At 40.9% G+C, this 20,059-nt stretch overlaps 1 protein-coding gene and 1 long non-coding RNA gene across 3 annotated transcripts in view; both read left to right on the top strand.

Annotated features, from left to right (window-relative positions):
• The window catches only part of kay (transcription factor kayak), a 59,094-nt gene that overhangs the window by 15,502 nt on the left and 23,533 nt on the right, over positions 1–20,059 (top strand). The window lies entirely within an intron of this gene.
• Positions 8,121–12,904, top strand: LOC143261381 (uncharacterized). Its single transcript, XR_013035520.1, has 2 exons — positions 8,121–10,027; positions 10,398–12,904. It is a non-coding gene; the product is annotated as an uncharacterized LOC143261381 (long non-coding RNA).

Consider the following 20,059-nt stretch of genomic DNA (forward strand, 5'->3'; position numbering starts at 1 on the left):
AAAATATATAATAATGAACAAGGTATTATTTTATGAAATCTTCACAACAATTTGTTTAATGCAATGCAAAAGTTTTTAATTAACGCAATCTTCGCAAAAAATTTGTTTAAAGCAGAAAGATGTAAACCAACCCCAAACATTAAATGTAACTTTATAATTATTTTAAATAACTATAAAATAAAATGACGTTATTTGAAATAATATTTCAAATAATGTTACTTTAGAAGGAATTAATATAAAAAAGAGACTATTTCTGTTTTACAGAAATTTTCACGTTTGCGACCACAACTTGTAACAAAAAGTCTCTAATATGCGACATAAGATTTAAATGCCACATTTTTTCAAGTTCACCCTGGTCCACCCTGTAACTACTCTGACGGACAAGCTGCAGGGTTGTAATTTTGCACAAAGGGGTTTCTCTTGGTCAGCCGTCGAACAATGTAATAGTCATTGAAGATAGTCGTGTACGATTGGAAAAGCACTATGAGTAATTTTAACCATTTTATTCGGCTAAGCTCTTAATACGAGAATCTACAGTCCGGTAATTATTTTCACCGGCACCGGACGTTGGCCGCATTTTATCGCCCCAGCATGTTTCTCAATCCTCAACCTCGAACCAAAAAGTTAATATTGCGTGTTTAGAAGACGAAGAAATATGCGTCGGCCATGATTCGAAATGGAGAAAGACGAGAGCCGCAGAGAGGAGGAGAGGGGGTATGAAAAGCTCGCGAAGACCACGTAGCCGTATTATGTGCGCGATTATGTAGGTATTCTCATCCGAGTGGCTGCCGAAGTGCAACCAGTCGGAAATGCCTGCGCGATTGCGTCACTGGCCAGGAATTCACGGACCGTTCTGCCCTCGGAGCGTTTTCTTTTATGCCCGTGCTTTTTTTCCCATCCATTCCAACCTTCGTCCTTAACTTAGCCATGCGCGACTAACTTTGTCGGTGTTTCACCGCTGCCTGGATGATTCTTGCCGCGATCGCAGTCAGCCACTCGCCGAGTAGCGGCAAGAATCATTCAGGCCCGCGGAGTCGGTACCGCGACTTGATTCTAGCTGCTACGATCATAAACCACGGTGCTCTGAGCGCTTAGCGAATTCCACTGTGGATCCACTTCGGAGTTAATTAACTAATGAACGCATGGATTAGGTCATCTTATAAGTCGTGAGATTTTCTAACTCCTCGCTTCATGTAGCAAAAAATTCGTGTAACCTAAAGAAATGCATGTTTCTTTTAAATCTTGATAATTGTTAATCCTCGGGCGACGGACCATTTTCACAACCATACGAAATTGATCGAAACATATTTTTGAAGATATTTTCGTAGAATTATTAGTCTTTCAGCAGTTGTTGGTGCAACAGCAATTTATTTTATTTAATCGATTAAAATTACACTGTGTCAGAATGACACGGTCCAAAGGTTAAACTGTGTTTAGGCACACTGAATCGATTAAAAGTTTGGTCGAACGAAATCTTATTCAACCAATTAGCTGTTCTTGACGAGTATACTCGTCCTAACACAAAATATTGCCATTCCTTCGTGACGTGTATATTCGTCAAAAACAGTTAACCGGTTAAAAATGATATGTATCCTTTGATATCCTTTATTGAATTACATATTACGTAAAAGTGTATTTGAACAAGGTATGAAGAAAATCAAACGTGTACAGTATAATTACAGTGACGTACACAGTTTTCAAAAAGATTGCAGCGCCTGACTGGTTAACGGAGGAAACTTAGCAACTAATTGCAACTGTTGTTAACTTGCTTCGTTATTGCCTCATTTAAGTGGAAAATCGTTTACAAAGTCGCAGACATTTTTGTATGATTGCGAGGAAAGTGCCATAGAAGTCAAACAACATTGCAAAGGATTAGCATGTTGCGGTCGCGTTAAGCCGTTCGAATCACCGATCCTTATTTATTCGAATTCGTAGATTGGCAACAAAATGGCGCGGCGAACGGCGCAAGTTACGATCGGGGAACCTTGCAGAGTTATCGAACGATATCTCGCGTGACCGTGTGCTGTTTTTCTGCTAAATCATACAAAATGCGCCGTCGCGATTCGACGATCGCAAGCCGCCAGTGTAATAACAACGTCGAGGAGTTGCTTTTCATTGATAAACTGAAAATTATGCGGAAAAGCGAAGAAACATCGGCGGAAAATCAATTTCTCGAAGCGAGACATAGCATTGTCTAATGATTGTGTAGGAAACTCGCTACCAAAGATCTCCGCCATTGTTCTGCTCGCGTAATTCCCGAGGACAATTAATATAATTGCCGTGCTTTACGCTTAAACTAGCAATTATGTATCTCAGCGCGCTCGACCGAGCAACTCGATAGATCCGAGTTGATCGATTATAGTTGGTGAAAAATTAAACACCCTAGAAACGTTTCGTAAGATGGTTCTACGTCGCAGAGGATGGATCGCAGGATCGGGAAAAAGGTGAGGAGCATCTTCGTTCAGTGTTATTTATTAGTATATTTAGTATAAATTTTATGCATTTATTTGAACAAATAAACCGTCAAACGGTCTGAAAGTTGCACAAGCGTTATCTCGACACGATGCTGCCTTCCTAATCACGTTAAAACCTGTCTTCGACTTTCAAGGCATAAAAGGGGTGTGTCTTAATCTAATCTCGCGGTTTTATTCTGTATTTAATTTCCTTCTTTATCTGTGACTGCTCCGTTAATCCAATAAAACAGGCACTTCAGCTTACTTCAATTACGAAAAATCGACCGAAAAAAAGATTGCAAAAGTGCATAAAACCTAATCCTCTACGATTCGAACTCTTTATATCGGTGCAGAAAATTTGATATATCTCGAAACGAGTAAATATCGATCTCTAGACATAAGTTCACGACGAATTCACAATTTAAAAAAAAAGAAAACAAATTAAATTCACTCTGATGTGTAAACTAAAAGTTTAATTATTTTGTTATTGTGTTTATTTGGTTCGAGAAAAGTGTTAGGATATCGATTCGATGATCAATATCCTACGAAAAAGCGTCGTTACATTATCTTTAAAATAAAGAAAAAAAAAATAAACGCGAAACCGACCAGTTCGACCGTTTCGATAAGCGTTAATTGGGATTTCGAAAGAAGTGGAATTTTCGCGAATTGCACGGCATTACGCAAATGAAGACCGATTGTTCGATAAAAAGGCTGGCGTCGAGGAGGCCGCGCTAAAGACCGGGTAATCTTTTCTCGGCGACTGGTAATAGAACTGACCCAGAACTTTCGAAACCGGAGTAGCCTTGGCGTCGGAGATGTATGTGCGTCGCGTGCAAACGAGGACAGGGCCGTGACGTGGTTGGAATTTCCGAAATTACACGGGGGATGCCCATTCTCGTTCGGTGTCGTTCACCTCGCCGCGATGGTGAACTCGCGGGCCGATGCTGATGTCGATGCCGACTCCGACTCCGACTCCGACTCCGACTCCGACTCCATCCCGGCTTTGTATCCCGGCGACGGTGCTAAAAACGTCCGGGCAGAGCCACTCTGTCGTTATCTCCGTCTTTATCGGGTATTGACAGCCCAGTCCGAGTACTTTAGCCAGCGTTATGTGTCTGATGTACGGTGTCTGTGCGGGCCGCCATAAGAAACGCGTTGTACGCTCCATCCCGGGCTTGTTTGCGTACGTTTTTCCGCTTCCTCGCGCTGGATATGGACGAGACCTGATCGGCGAACGGCATCGCGAAATAGAATAATTAATGGACTGTACACTTTATGCATTTACCGCAGAAGAGATTAGATGAAATGCAGAACTGTGAAGGCATTAGCGGAATTTAAAAATATTGTTACATTGTTGTCAATGTATCGAAACTGCCAAGGAAAGGAATCGATTTTTTTTTTAATTCAAGCCCTGTTTCTCCGAATTAATACAAATTTTTATTTTGCGTAAGGATCCGCAGACACTGTTTTTTAAATGTTTTGTATCGTTATGGTACAAAAGATGGTAATAATCGAAACTCTTTCGATGCTCAAATCGCAACTATATCGGAACTTAAATTACCCTATTCACGTATTACTTATTTTTCAACAATTTGAAAAACTACTAACTCTAATCATGTTGACCCTTTCGATATTTAGTACCGCGAGAGCCACGTTATTCAATTTATAATATGAATTACGTACCTATATATAATTTATAATGTTAATGTGATATAATTACAAGTATTTTTTTTAGGATTGCGAACATTTAGGAGAGGCTAAGTATTTGTAAAAGCACCAAAAACGGTAATGCAGAAGTATGGATTGAAATAAAATTATTAGTATTATTATAATTATGATTGAGTTTAAAGTATGCAAGTACAAGTAACGTGATCTGAATAGCATTCATTTAACACCGTTGTGATATAAAGTCACAGGAATGAAAGGATTAATTAGCCGGTAGCATTTAAATATTAGGTCTACCGGAAAGTTCTGTCTGATAATGTAATTGCAAATTTCAATAGATATGCTCATATTCATTTGAGACATATATTTTTGAAAAATGTTGCTCTCAAATTGCCATCACGCTGGCAAGAGGTCATAAGTAACGACGGAAATTATATTGTACAATAAATATTACTAAAGTTATGAAAAATCTATTATTTCCTTTCGTTTTCCTAATATTTTACACCGAAACGCAATACGAAGTAAAGTTGCGAAGCAAACGGTCTACCAGTGGCGGCATCACGTTCGTGAAAACAAAGTCGATTGCAACACAGTTGATTTCTCGTCTGCTCTGCCCGCGCAAGGTCCCCGCTGGCTCGAAGGGAGAAACGCGAACCCCGCGCGCTTCTTCGTTCTGTTGGTCCTCTTTCAGACCCCGTTTAAGCCGTCCCGGCGCAGCAGCCTCTTCAGACCGCATCTAGGGCTCTTAATTGAAGTCTGGCCTTTCCCGAGCCTCGATTAACGATTACCATTGAGAACAGTATCTCGTTGTTGGTCGCACGCCGTCTTTTCTCTGGTCGGCAGAGCTTTCACGGATCAAAGCGTTGAACCCGCTCCGACAGAATTCTGACGCCTGCAACTAGCCGATCTATGAACCGGACGGAAAGAATCGTTAGACCAATTGGTACCCCAAATAGACCGTATTACTTGCACTCGGTTTATATTTATATTATAAATTGATTTATCCATTGTCTATTATATATATATAGTCTTCACGAAGGTACAAATTAAATATAAACCATATAAAGATCATGGTAGATTAAATATTTGTCACAAATATATTATAAATTAACCATTTATCTGTTTTTGACGAGCATACTCGTCGGAAACACAAATTGTTCCGATTTATACACGATGAGTATACTCGTAAAAAACAGCTAACTGGTTCGAAAGAATATATACGTTCGGTAATCTTTGTTAAATTATTTGTTTTATATATAAAAATGTTGTATTTAACACGTTCCGTGCCACGTGTACCATCGATGGTACACGCTTGCATGTTTACTTAGTGAACTGAACAAATTGTTTACAAGAAATTTAGAACCGAAGAATCAATTTCCACCGCAAGAATGGGCGTTGATAAGTTTTTGTTACGTTGTTATGTGTACGAGAATTAATAATTGCACGTAATACATCAAGTTTTAGTAAAATATCAAAGTGTGAAGATTCGAGTAAAAAAAGCTCGGCACGGAACGTGTTAAACGAAGAAGAAAATCAAACATCTACGGTATAATTGCAGTAACTTACATAATTTTAAAGAGATTGGAACAGCTAACTGAACAATCTGGGCTGAGCATAGAAAGAGTTAACACGATTAGATTTAGTAGTTCTTAAAACGGTGGAAAATAAATCACGCGTGAAAGAGATCGATGTTTCCGGTATAAGTTCGGTTTAAACATATTGTTCGGAGACAATACCGATTCGTTGAAAAGAGGTACTCGGAAGAATAGATACCGGAAGCGGCTAAGGTTTCCACGAAACCGGAAATCACACTTATGTGCTCGGTATTTGGAATGTGTCTTCGGAGTAAATTTCAAGAAACGGAGTAACGGTTCAGCGGATAATGAAATTGTGGCGAACCGGTAGAGTTCGCGGAACCAGGGAGCACGGTTCGTTTCCGACAGAAAACTGGCCAGGAATCCGCCTGACGTAACGACACGTGCTCGATTTCGAATTTCCTGGTACGATGATTCCGTGACTTCTACTATCGAACTACGTTGACTCATTCCCAGTTGGCGCCTAGTAATTGGATGCTGCCATTAGCAGCGAGGGCGCGACACCAACGTATACAGCTCCTTCGGAAAAACGATTTTGTTTACCTAAAGATGAGTTCACGAACAATCGAAAAGTTGTTTGCAACGAGCGATTGAATATCGATCGGTTCGGAAAGATTGTTCTAAAACACACTCCGTATGTAAAGGAGGCCTCGATTATAGCGTCGTTAGCTAGCACATATGTGCCAGAGATTAAGAACAGCTGGAACTCCACCGATAACACGCGAACCATTGATAGAGACGCTGCACGTTTTACGTTGATATTTTTTATTGCTGTTTCCTTCTTTTTATCATCGAGTTTGGTAGAATAGAACGAGATAACGGACGAAAACAAAGCGATACGCGGTTTCCTTTGTCTCGGGTAAAAACAATAAAAATCGCGATGCGGTTGTCAATACTTCCTCGTTCGATAACGCGGGCAGATAAAGTTCTTATTTACGCTGCCGCTGCGAATAATTTAATATGGAAAAATGCTCTCTCGGTTTCGTCAATATTTTCCGCCCATTTCAAAGCGCTATGGTCTGATTTTCTTAATGTCGTTCGATTGCGAACGCAATCAATTATTTCGCTGCGTATAACGCGGAATTTGTTCAATTGAAGCCGCCTCGCATCTAAAGCGAGTTATGAAACAGGACTCGAGAATTCAAATATCGATCAAAAATCAAACATTCAGATTATTCCTGCAGATTATGAAACCAATTGACACCGATGTGTTCTAACATTTCATCGACACACACACACTGCGGTTGAATGAAAGAATTTTGGACAAAAATCGAGGTACTCTTATGAACGCACAAATGTTAGAAATATGAAAATTCTGCAAATTTTTTTTTTTAATTCTTTGATGTCGTATGGCAAAGTTCCGGAAAGAAATGATGACAATTTTGTAAAATTTGATAATTGGACAAATCAAAGAAGAAGAAAAAGAAATAAGAAGTGAAACTGTTATGTATTAAAAATATTAAGAAAATGACGTTTCCTCGAGTGACGTTTCCAAAGAGTTGAACAAAATCGAACAATTATTTTTCGATTTTCGTCTACCGCAGGCCGCGCTGTGCGACGCCCGGACTTAATTTTCAAAATTGTATGAATCATTTCCCGAGACGCACGAAAGAATTCATCACACTTAGAGGTGAATGGGCCGTTGCACTCGAATCAGAGTGGGGCTAAGTGGACCGCTGGGGAATGCCGAAAATTCCTGCGACGGCTTGGTTTCCGCGAACATCTAAAAACGAAAAGTGCTCGAACTATGGAAGCCGCGGAGCATCATCGGCAAAAGAGAGAAAGAGAAAGAGTGAGAGGGGGGGAGGTGGAGAGACTGCCGCGACTACAGAACCGAAGAAGAAGAGGCTGGTCTGATCCCCGCTCTCTTGGAAAGTGGCTCGAGAATGTTTCGATGCCCGAATGAAGTCATCTCTTATCCCGGCTAATGCAACCTTCCCGCGTGTGCCTGATCTTTTTCCGTTTCCACTCTTGACGATCCCCCGTGGCGGAGAATCCTCCCCGCCTTAAAGCTGGCACCGTGATCGCCGGCAGCGAGCGCGAGTCCTCTCGAGAAAGGAGTAGTCGAGCGTTGCCGAAGATGGCCGAGCCGATGTGGCCGAGTCTCCGGGACAGGGAGACCATGTGGTGATAGCGCGTTGACAGAAGCACTGTCAGTGTCACTACGGCTGCCGTCGAGCGCGGTCGTTCGTCGGGATCGCCGTTTCCTCCCTCGCCACGCACACGCGCGTGCACGCACGCGTCGCACCGGGTTTTCGAGTGGCTCTCGTTTCTTTATCGTGCGATCGGCGTTCGCATAATCGCAAGTGACTTTAGAGCCCACCTAGCAACAGTCTCCGACGGATACCCTAGTTCGTACACGCTAGATTTTAAAGGATTGTAGAGTCGTTCCGAGGTGAGTCCAGCCTAAAAATCATCTCCATTTTTGGTCCGCGCAGCTGGATCCGCTCGAAGTCACATAATCCGACGGATCCCGACTGGCCGTTGTTGTTCGGACGATGTGTGGGGTGAATTAGCATGCTCGGAACGTTAGCACGTACCGTCGATAAACGGCGGCGGGTAAACAGCGAGAGGATGGAAAACAAAGTCCCGGATCTGTCCGTCTTTCTCTCTCTCTCTCTCTCTCTCTCTCTCTCTCTCTCTCTCTCTCTCTCTCTCTCTTTCTCTCTCTTCCTTTCGCTCTTGCCGTCTGCTAGCCTCTGTTCGGAACATGTGGCTTTCCTCGTTAGATCTCGAAGGTGCACTGCAGCAAACATCCTTATCATCTGCGACTAAAGTTGATCATTAGACCTTCGTCGATTAACTTCTGCAAAATGTGCAACTTTTATACACTCGCATTTGGAAGTAGTTTGCATCCTTCTTACCGGACTGGTGCAACTCTTGCATCATGATGCACATCACTCTGCCCCGAAGCACCCCTACTGCTCCTATCCTGCTCCAATTAGCATTGATTCTCCAATTATACATCGCGAACAGATGACAGGTTCTGTTCTGACTCTGCAATTCCGTCATAATCGCCACATTTTTCATCAGCAACCACCGACCTATTCGTCAGCTGTTTTCAAGGACCCTTGTTTTCTTTCTTACTCTCTTCGAGGTGCATGCAGCATTAACCTGTCGGGAGCCGGCAAATGTCCTCATATAAATCAATAGTTGTATTCTAAGCATTTTGTAGCCGAGGTATTTTCTTTCATAAACTTACTGTCACGACTCGAGCCGGCATATATTGATTTTCCAAATTTCGAGCGTTCTATTACTCATTTCCGAACAAAGATCGGTGCTATTTGTTACTCGATACCGGAGTTTTTCTAACTACGGTACAAAAATCGTTCGTATTTGACAGCATTTGTCGTTCCAATCATGGTCAGAACGGCATTCAACGTGCCAATTTTGCAATTCCTCGGTGACCATCGTTCTTGGTCTCTGCTCCAAACTTTTTGTAGGTCTATGTTGCTATGCCTCGCTCGGTCTATTGTGTAAGAAAGCCGATGTCGAAGGCGAAAGGCTGGAGGTGTTCCGCGAGATGTAACACAGTCGGAAGCGTCTCTAAATGTAAGTTTGTGTCTTGCGGACGGAACAGTGGCCCATTTTCGTTCCTAATAGCGTTCTTATCTTGTTCCCCGGCCGATAGCCGGTGCCCATGCATTTTGTTTTCCTGCGGTCTTGCTGTGCACTTTAGACTCGTCACAGTTGGTCTCTCGTACACGTGCTTCTTCCCACGTCTCTCTTTCTCGCTCTCTCCCCCCTCTCCCCTCTCACTCTTTCTCTCTCTCGCTCTCTTCGGCGCACGTAGAGGTTGCGCGCGTATATACGTCAAGTAACCACAAATCGGCTGCGTCGCGCCGCTTCAAAACCTTGACGTCCGAGTCGATAACGTTCCGGGAAACACCCGTACATGTTTTTCCTCGACAATTCATTAAAACAACTTCACGTTTTGACGAACTTGAATTATCCGGGCTACACGGTTCGCGTCTTTTTCACCGTTTCGCTTTCTATTTTCGCGCCGCGAATTTGCATCGTGTTTGCCGTGTTGCACGAAGTTACATTGTCACGGCCTTAGTATAGCGGCAGGCTGATAGCTCGACGCGGAAAATTACGCAATTGGAGACGCTGGCAGGCTACCGGTTGTAATTGGACTGCTGTGTCGCTGACAGCGACTGGTTTCTGACTTTTTTTTTTACATTTTGAGATAGGTTGTGTCGATATGTTGATTATACAAATTATAACGAGGAAAACTTTGATTTCGAAACAGCAGAACTTCACGATTGCGAGCGTATGTACAAGTAGGGAAGTGTGTATATACGTATGTATTTGGTAAGTTTTTAAAATAGGATCAAACGACTTGAATTGTTTTGGGACGGTAGACCGACTAGTTCATTAGAGAATCGGTAAACAAAAATATTTGTAGCTTTCAATCGATTGGAATGATTGAAAATATTAAAAAATTAAAAAATTGTTTTTCAATTCCTTTCTTTTAGCATTCCAACCAGTTGAATTCTACAGACGTTTTTGCGTTACTCATTCTCTAACGGACTAATCGGCCTAAAATCTCAAAAAGAAATTCGAGTCATTTGGTCCAATTTGAAAAAGAAAGTTATATAATATATTTTCCTGTTTATTTGAACAAGTTTCCTCGCGCCATTATTGGAAATGTACAATGCCAATTATAACTATGAATTTCCAGCGATGAAATTATTAATCCGATAATGATGTGTTGCTATTGTGAGCCCGTAATCGCCCAGGGAGGATCGGATTCTTGAAAAAGGATCAGTGACACAGTTCGATAAGTGCGAGCTCGTAGAACATGGTGGAAGCGTAATCTATAAACTATCAATTATTCGTTTATCTTATCGACATTTCATAACGTTGCCTATAATAGTGGCATTCGGTGTAGAAGGAGTTTCTTATCCTGTTCTCGTACGTCAACGAAAAAAGAAAAAAAAATATATCAATTATAATGTTCCTCTATCAACATTCGGCCTTTACTACTAATACTTTGTTCGAGGTTGTTGTACTCGGAAGTTTTCGACAACTGGCTCTTGGAACAACAACAACAAAACCAGTTTTTCAAGATGCAATTATTATATGAGCCGTTTATTTTGAAAGTGGCATAAGTCACTTTGTTTTTAAATCGATATATTTAAGGGTTTGCGTTTTAACACGTTTCAAAATATGGATGCTAACTTTCGAGAAGATTTACTTGTATTTATTATCTCAGGATACTGATATTTTTCTCAGCATAAATAATTTCGTATAAACATTAAAAAATCACCACTTTTCATTACGGTAAAGTGACTTATGCCACTTTCAAAATAAACGGCTCATATGTAGAATTCCAAGGTCCTTGACGACTAGTAGCGTCTAGATTCGGCCAGCAATAAACAATCTCGTTTGTAAATTGCTCGAATCGACTCTTTTTGGGGGGAGATAAGAACAATTTGAAATTCGAAATGCGCCGGCGATTATTCCGCGCGCAAAACGCTGCGGCGCGATAGTCGGCTAACAATAATCGCCTGTTGTCCCACATTTAGGTGTTTATCTTTTCGATAGGAACTAAGTTGGCTCTGTCGCGTGAAAAATGGACTGGCCAGGTTATGCAATTGGCGCATGCTCGCATGACCCGTTCGCGCGCTATGGCGAAAACCGTAGCAAACGGGGGAAAGTTGTGTGCAGCGGATCGCTGCGTATTTATCGCGTTTACATTCTTTGTTCTTTGTCCGCCGCGGCTGGTGGATCGCACTGTTTGCGGCAGATCGTGATTTCCAGTTCGTTTCGAGACCCACAGTTGAGAATCTCCTTCCTTGGCTGACCGGACACGCGAACTTTACCCCGGCCTTTCCAATCGATTCGACTTGTCACTCGAAAATCACCGTTTTAGCATGTCCAGAGTTAATTTGCAAAATATTTATTGCATCGCAGGAACGGAAGAAATAAATCCGTAAAGGTAAAAGTGGAGCTCCTCGTGTTACATAAATAAAATGGAATGTACCTAACGCAACTGTGCTGTTAACAAGCGCCACGAATCAGATTATTAATAAGATATAAATATAGGCTAATAATTACGAATTAATGCGTGTCCTTGATGTACGTGCAATATTATATATGATTTGATTTTACGTATTAAAACTTTAACTGTACGTGGAAAAATACACAAATAAGTTCCGCATGAATAATTCATTTGCACTGCAACCGAGATAGAAAGTAATACGTTTTCGTGATTTAATTTCAATTTTGATTCGAGAGCTGCTCGATGAATATGTAACGATCGCTTCAGCGGTACAGAAGGTCCTTCATCGGCCGAACGATTTCGCAATCGTCGTACCAACAATCGTGATACCAATGGCGAACGTCTTCGTGCCGATCGTATCGCGCCTATCCGAATCGTCGGTTTAAAACGCCCGTGACGCAATCGGAGATTCTAATTACGCTTGTAACGCTTCCCGTTTTCCTCCCTTTTTTCGCGTAATCGAGGCGCGCGGAACAAAGTTGCGCGATAACAGCTTTTTCCTCGCCGAGAGGTTTCTCCGTGGAACAGCTCCCCCCGCATAGTATTACTATTGTTTTCCTATCGAGACTTCTGATGAAAAACTGCGAAGCGAGCAGAATAAATGATTACGAAATTGCGCGGGGCTATTAAGTTTTCCTCTTCCAAGAGGATCGGACAGAGGAGATTATAATTCGCGGCGAGTACCGTACGGAGTTTCCTAACCTCTTTGCGGAATTAATCCCCGCTCAATATTCCCGACCCGTTTCCTCTTCGCCTTTTCATATTTTCTGTTTGCTCATTTTTTTGCCTATGCAGGAAAAATGTCAATGTTCAATATTCAATCGGCTCTCGGTCGTAAATCTCCAGCTCGATGATCGGTTGGGGATACCTTCTATTCGAGTTCGGAGTAAAATCTACCGCTTTCGTGTACGTCGCAGAAGCATTTAACGAGTAGAATTTTATGCTGCTTGTTTCTCGTGAAAGAATTTTGGACTTGTGCAGTGTAAAATACACTGCGAGTTTCGATTAAAAGAACAAAATCCCTGCTCCGACTTAAAAAAAAAAAGACAGAATAATATTCGTACTTAAAAGAACAGAATCACTCTTAACCCGTTACCCGCCGCAATTCAGAAATACAAGAAAAAAATTAAATTGAGGTTATTAGTTTCAATCTGAAGTTTATAACGATTTAAAACAAAATGGCGGGAATTCTTGATGCCTGTATTTTATTTAGAAGTTGCAGGTTTTGAAAGAAACAAATTTGAAAACGTGTCCCAAAAATGGGACATTGGCGGATAATGGGTTGAAACAATAGAATAATAATCTCCTTACTTAACAGAGCTGAACAATATTCCTATTTAAAAGAACGAAATAACATTTAAAAGAACGGAACAATATTAATCTCCTCCGTCCCGGATCAGACTCGTCGTAGTACCTACGTCAAGGTATTAAATAAGCGTTCCTCCTGCGCAGCTGACTTCGACTTCTAGCACCGACAGGTATTTTCTCCAAGGATCCTCCGGTTATCGCTCGCGTTTCGAATCGCCAAACGATTTTCACGGTCGGCGAAACGGTCGCCATGTTTTCGTCCTTCTGGCGAGGAGCGCGAGCGAAATATAGACGCGTTTCCTTTGTTATCCAAGGCTGCGTGGCGGCTCGTGTCGCCGTACCAACGGCGGCGGTTTACCGCACACGTATTATACGCGGCACTCTTTATTTTCACGTTCTCCTTTTTCATTTTTCGTTTCGCAGCACGATAATGCTGGCGGTCCGCGCGCGTTGACGACGTAATTGCGTTATTATTTACCGCGTAACAGCGAGCGGCGCCGAGTCGAGGCGAGTCGAGGCGAGTCAAGTCGCGCGACGCCCGCTCGCTTCGCTCGTTCCGAAGGAAAATACGTCCGCGAGCCGTAAAACACCAAGACGAAGCGCGTGTGCTGAGCAAGATCGCAAGGCACACGCGGTCCATCGACGAGGGATTAATGCGAGATTAGGAATTGGAACGCGTTCTTCGCTTTACACGCGTACGCGAGTCGCATTCCCGACCGCAATACGCGATTATCGTGTCCTCGCTCGATTTCATTTGTGCCGTGCCTGTTTTCGAACGACTATGTATGCATTATACTTCGAGAAACCGTTGGCTGAAACTTTGAGAACCCTAATCGTCGGCACTTCCATCGAAATAAGTGCAACATGCCACCATTCCTTCGAAATACAGTTGGTAACGGAAGTGTTCGAACATTAGCATAACTTTGACATTCTACGCCATATATGTATTTAAATAAATATACATTAAAACCGTGTGAAATAGAGATATAAAACAACATCGATCATAAATAAAGAATGATTTTTAAAATATCAAATTTCTTGAAACATATTGTTAAACGATAGAGGTATAAAATTAGTAGTAATGAATAAAAAAAATGTATCTTTATAACTTCTCGACTGAATTTTATAAGGCGTTCGAATACTTATATCGCACGAAAATACCTTTATATTTTTTTAATTATGTAAATGACGTTTTATGCTAAATCAAAAGTTTCTTTTATTTTGACATTTACTTTACTTTAATATACCGTAATCTACCGTAGAAGTCGAAGTTATACCAGTGTTCGAATACTTTCGTTATCCACTGTATGTGCGCAAAGCCACGACGTTCGCAGCTTGAATTTTTCAGAAGGTCTATCATGCGCTCTTACGAGATTAGAACATGAATTTAATCTTGATCAGAATAGATATAGTTGAGTATAAGTAGCGGAGGCCAGAATTTAAAAGGCACTGCAGACTGTACGTTCTTAATATTTATTGCTGAACCTCGATTATCAGAACGTACGACTTCCTGAATTTGTTATTGCGCGAATATGTTTCTTGTATATAAATTGTTCATTTTAAGGCACTGCACATACAGCTCCATTTACTGTACAAATGGAGAATTAATCTAAACGAATACACGATACTCTAAGATCTAAGATTTAATGTAATAGTAAGCTGTTCTATTGTCCGAACACTTGTGTTCGCTTTTCATTAGGTCGGATAAACGGTGTTCTACTGTATTTTCAATTATACTAATCTCTCTCTCTCTCTCTCTCTCTCTCTCTCTCTCTCTCTCTCTCTCTCTCTCTCTCTCTCTCTCTCTCTCTCTCCCTTTCTGTAAGTTGTAAAAATTATAACGCTAACGGCTAATTTTGCGACTTTGCCTTGAAAGTTCGTTTCATTTGCGACGACCAGGTGCAATGCAAGATTAAAATAGTTTTACGAGCAAGCCGAGGGCACGTTTTAATTTGTGAAACCTGAAGAAACATTAAAATGTTAGTAAAATTGAGAACATATGGATGAAGATCGCATTACAAAAAGAATTTCCATAGCAACGTAAAAAAGTAATAAAATGTAAGAAACATAATTTAAGAAACAGAATTTAACCTAAGAAACCTAAGAAACCTGAAGAAACATTAAAATGTTAGTAAAATTGAGAACATATGGATGAAGATCGCATTACAAAATGAACTTCCGCAGCAACCTAAAAAAGTAATAAAATGTAAGAAACATAATTTAAGAGACAGAATTTAAGCAACATAGTTTAAGTGACAAGATTTAAGAAATAATATTTAAGAAGCATAATTCGAGAAATAAATGTTGAAAAAGAACACAATTTAAGAACCCGAATTAGGAATCCAAGAACGGTAAGCGAATCCGCAAGTAAGACACTTGGGTGTCTCGGCATGAACATCTCGTTGCGCAGACGTAACGATGAGATTGAAAAAGCCGTTTCAGAGAGCAACTGATTGCGCCCGAAGCCACAATTGTCTCGCGGAAAGCCCTAATCACTATGGAAAATAACGATAAGCGCGACGGTGACGGCTGATCGTCGTACATATGTATGTAGTTTGTTCGCGACGCGACCTTGAAGTCGCCCACCGGACCGAGTTGAGCGCGCTCCGTTGATCTTGGTCTGACATTTCAATGGCCTCTGCGGCTTCGGTTTTCGTGGAAAACCCGCTGCTCTTACGTTTTTTTTTTTAATGTTCCGCAGTCGTGGAATTCCGGTAGCCCGTGTGCGGTAAGATACACTGACGTCAGGATGGATCCATTTACTGCGAAAACGTAATGACCGGCCCTAAGATTCGAGCGCGTAAGCTGATTATGTCTCTGTAGTCGGACGTTTCATTTCCATAAATTGTGACGAAATATTTTAAGTACGTTGTTTGTAGGACCACTGGATTGTTGAGAAGGCAATTCCAAAATATACGATCAGATTACGGATTTCGTGGATCTGCGACGACAAAAATAGATAAGTGGGACACAAAACGGGAGAAACATTGCTATTTGAGAAACGTAGCTATTTATTTCTTTCATTAATGTCTATAACGAATTGAAAATGACATAATTTTGAAGTTGTTCAAATATTTGAGCGGTAGAACCTCGATTGTACGGTCTAAGTATAGAATATAAATAAATAGAATAATTATTAAGTAACAGATTTCATGTTTACTGTGTGTGTGATGTCTAGCGTGTTGCAAAATCAAGAAATAGATTTGAAGTCTTGTAGTTAGTTTATTCAATAAATGTGAAACTACAGAACAAAGCAAAGAAAGATCTGCTATACTTATTAAACTAAATGTATACCAGATTTATTAAATCTACTGAATCTATTACACGATCTCGACAACCTGGCAAAGCTATCATAATATACAGGGTGTCCCAAAAATGTATCGCAATCCGGAAATGGTGGGTTCCTCGGATCATTTGAAGCAACTTCTTTCTTTATAAAAATTTTCTCCGAGGCACCGTTAACGAGTTATTAACGAAAAACGGTGACCAATAAGAATCGAGTACTGCTGACGCGAGGCGGTCCAGCCAACCAGCGTACGAAGCCCAGTTCCGCTCATTGGCTCGATCGCCTCGCGCCAGCTGAGCTCACCTCTCATTAGTCACTGTTTTTTGTTAATAACTCGTTAACGGTGCCTCGGAGAAAATTTTTGTAAAGGAAAAAGTTGCTTCAAATGTCCTGAGGAACCCGCCACTTTCGGATTGCGAGACATTTTTGGGACACCCTGTACATCACCCTAAGCTAGTTTTATCATCAAACGTCCATTGACCCTCCAACCGCGGTCGAGTTTTCGATTTTTCGGTATGAAATCGCTCGCTAGGTTCATTTGTTATGCAGACACGTCCTAAGAAAAATACCGTGAGATTTAAAAGTTTTAGAATCTAGTTTATTTTGCTCAATTTTACAAAATATTTACAATACAAATTCCACGTTGCTCGCGGTTGGAGGGTTATCGATCTAATCTAATTTGAGAACAACATTTGCATGGCTTGCAAACTGCGTGCAATCGCAGGCCGAAAGATCCCCCGATTCCGATTTCGCGGAACGCGATGATTTCATTTGAACGAGTTGGATCCCGAGTAGTTTTCAGCAAAGTGGGATGCTCGTTCGCATAATCAGCCGATGGACCAGCGGCAGCTGATGCGACCACGCGCGGACCAAGAAACCGCGAGAAAGACACGCGAGAATTGAATTTAGAACGGATTCCGGAGATCGGGCTCTCGACTGCATCGGCGTCTTACCTTGTACCGGTTTCGCGGCCGATCTTTAGCTCGTTACGTAAGCCGAAATTATCCTTGCCGCGGATCGATATCGCTGGCCGATAATCGCAGATGCAAATTGGTTCGCCGACTCGTCGATCGACGCTGTCTATTCACGCTTCGCGTAGGGACACTTTATTTCCTCCACGTGTAACCGAACTGGAATATCCAATGACTCATTCCTTCACCTTGCACGTAATAATTAACATTTTCATGGCTTTCGCAAAGGTCGTAGGGATTATCTAGGGACATGATCCTCATTTTCGAATCGTGCCGTGTTCCTCATTAGAAGCGATTCAAATGAGAATCCGCCGAGTTTTTCTGCCTTATCACTACTATGCCTCTCGTTTCTCTACATATCCTGATCCTTTGAACACCGATTTCTCAATTTGACTAACACTAATTGCTGACGTTACCGACTGCATCGATCGTTTTAATAAATTTAAATATCAACTCTATAATGTTGTCAGAAGCTAGAATGTTTAATTTCTGTTTGCTTTATACATCTATTGTACATTCGATTGTTTTCACTTTCATCTTCATTTTTATTATTCGTTCATTTCTCTACATCAAAAATTAGTATAACTTATCTTTTACGCGATTATTTCGAGATATTGTTCCGCGATTAGGCGGAATACTTAATCTAAAATATCAGCTATTAGTCATTCATTTTTTGGAAGATAATTGAGTCACTCCTGGTCGAAGTGTTACGCAAGTTCGAGCTCATGAATGAACAGTGTAAGTCAAGGATTTGGGAGTGACTTATTAAGTTGCAAACACAATCAGTGCTATCTTTAATTACGTCCACTGTGCGGCATGTCTTCGCGTATGAACAAAATATTTAATGATTTGTGCATAAATGTTGCACGAATCCGAATTTATAAAATTCAAATGAAAGTGAACCTCATTTGCAGCGTGCAAACATTCGGTGTACCATCCTCGACTACGTCTCTTCCGCGAAATGTAATCACTAATTTGAACACAACATTTGATACTTGACGCCTAATTTGATTAGAGGACTTTTGCGAGTCTTTATGCCGAATAAAACTGTCTACATCGACAGCGAGAAGCAGGAGCTTAATGGGCATTTATTTCTTCCTCTTTTTCAATAAGCTTAATAAATTGAACGGAAAACGATAATATCTTTAAATCGATTAAATCGCTTTCACCGTTCGCAATCTCGATTGATCAGATTTCTGCGACGATTATCGTTAAGAAGAAGCGAATTGAAACGTAGGTTGAAAGCCCCTGTGTTCCGGAGAAACAGTAGACCATGCGAGGTATCAATTATCGGCGTTGAAACTGCCAGGGATACCGGTAACAAAACGAATCGCTCGGATTCGAGTGCACATGCACCTTGCATAATTCATCGTATAATTAGTCGCGCGCCGCGCCGGTATAAGCGGCTCCGAGAATCGCGTTGGATGTGGCTCCGTCGCTCCGACGAACCGACGAGCGGTTCACGGGACCGTCGCGTGTTTGTTGAATCCGCCGGTTTCCTGTTAATCGTACGCCCCTCGGGTTCTTATCACGGTTCGAGAAGTATGCTGCCGGTTCCTGGAATTCGAAATTGCCGCACGGAAAACGGTGGGGACCGACGACGGGCGCAGGGCATAGAGATATCCGGAGAGGGTTGGCGCAGCTAAATTAATACGGATAATAGGTGGATATACTGGGAGCCAAGACCTCCGCGAATTTCGAGGAAATGTTTATATGCCGGTGCCGATAACCGGTGTCGCTCGTATTCGCGGCCTTGCCATCGGATCGTATCCTTTACTTCTGACACCGTGATATCAGGTGCAGCAATTGTTTATATTTTCCTTCGCGAAATCAAAATATTCGAGGGCCTGTAGCAAGCGGAAAAATTGTCAAGTAATCTGCGAGTACATCTGTGTCACTGGTTCACTTCGAAATATTAGGTTGTCCCGGAAATTTATTTCGCTCCGTAATAAGAATTCAGGAATAATTCACTTGATAAGAATTCACTTCGAAAGAAATAATTTCAAATAAATCAAAATATGTCAAATAATATATTCTCAATCTTTGACCCTTCTACAAAATTAATTCCCTCACGATTTTTTATCAACAATTTTACATGAATTCTTGAACCTCTATAAAAAAAATTGTTATCCAAATTTAATTATCTTTATTACTATAATAATAATAATTTTTAAATTAAATCTATTCAGATTATTCCCCTATATTTTTACACCTACAAGACACATGTCAATTAATTTATCAATATCTTTAGTTATTATAACTTACATTTATATTCTATGAATGATTAATAAATACTAATCAAGCAGATGCTGTAATCAAGTAATCGAAATCTTAAGAAATAATGGACTTGCAATAGCCCAGCATCCATTTTCTCTAACTCATAATATTATTAGTAAATTGCGGATCTTTATGCGGTTATGTTTAGTGGAGATTTTAAAAATGCAAGAAAATAAATTGCCAAGATCTAATTGCTTTTTTATTTTATTTTTACAATAAGCAATCTTTTAGTTGACAAACTAAAGTTTCGTTTAGTTAAGAAAAGTTCGATCATAGTCTATTAAATGTAGACATTATGCACTTTCTTTAAATTGAAACGAATTTCTACCGTTCTATTGTCTCAATATTTAAACGTTGAAAGAAGGGTTAAGATACAATAAATACAAATGATCTGTCTCGATCAAAAAATTGTTTAGTGAATGCTGTGTGAATGAAATTGTAGTGCAAGGGCTTAATTTCATTTTTGCGAACACACACTGTAAACAAACTTGATTTGG

The sequence above is a fragment of the Megalopta genalis genome, unplaced genomic scaffold (assembly GCF_051020955.1).
Source record: "Megalopta genalis isolate 19385.01 unplaced genomic scaffold, iyMegGena1_principal scaffold0050, whole genome shotgun sequence".
Classification (NCBI taxonomy): domain Eukaryota; kingdom Metazoa; phylum Arthropoda; class Insecta; order Hymenoptera; family Halictidae; genus Megalopta; species Megalopta genalis.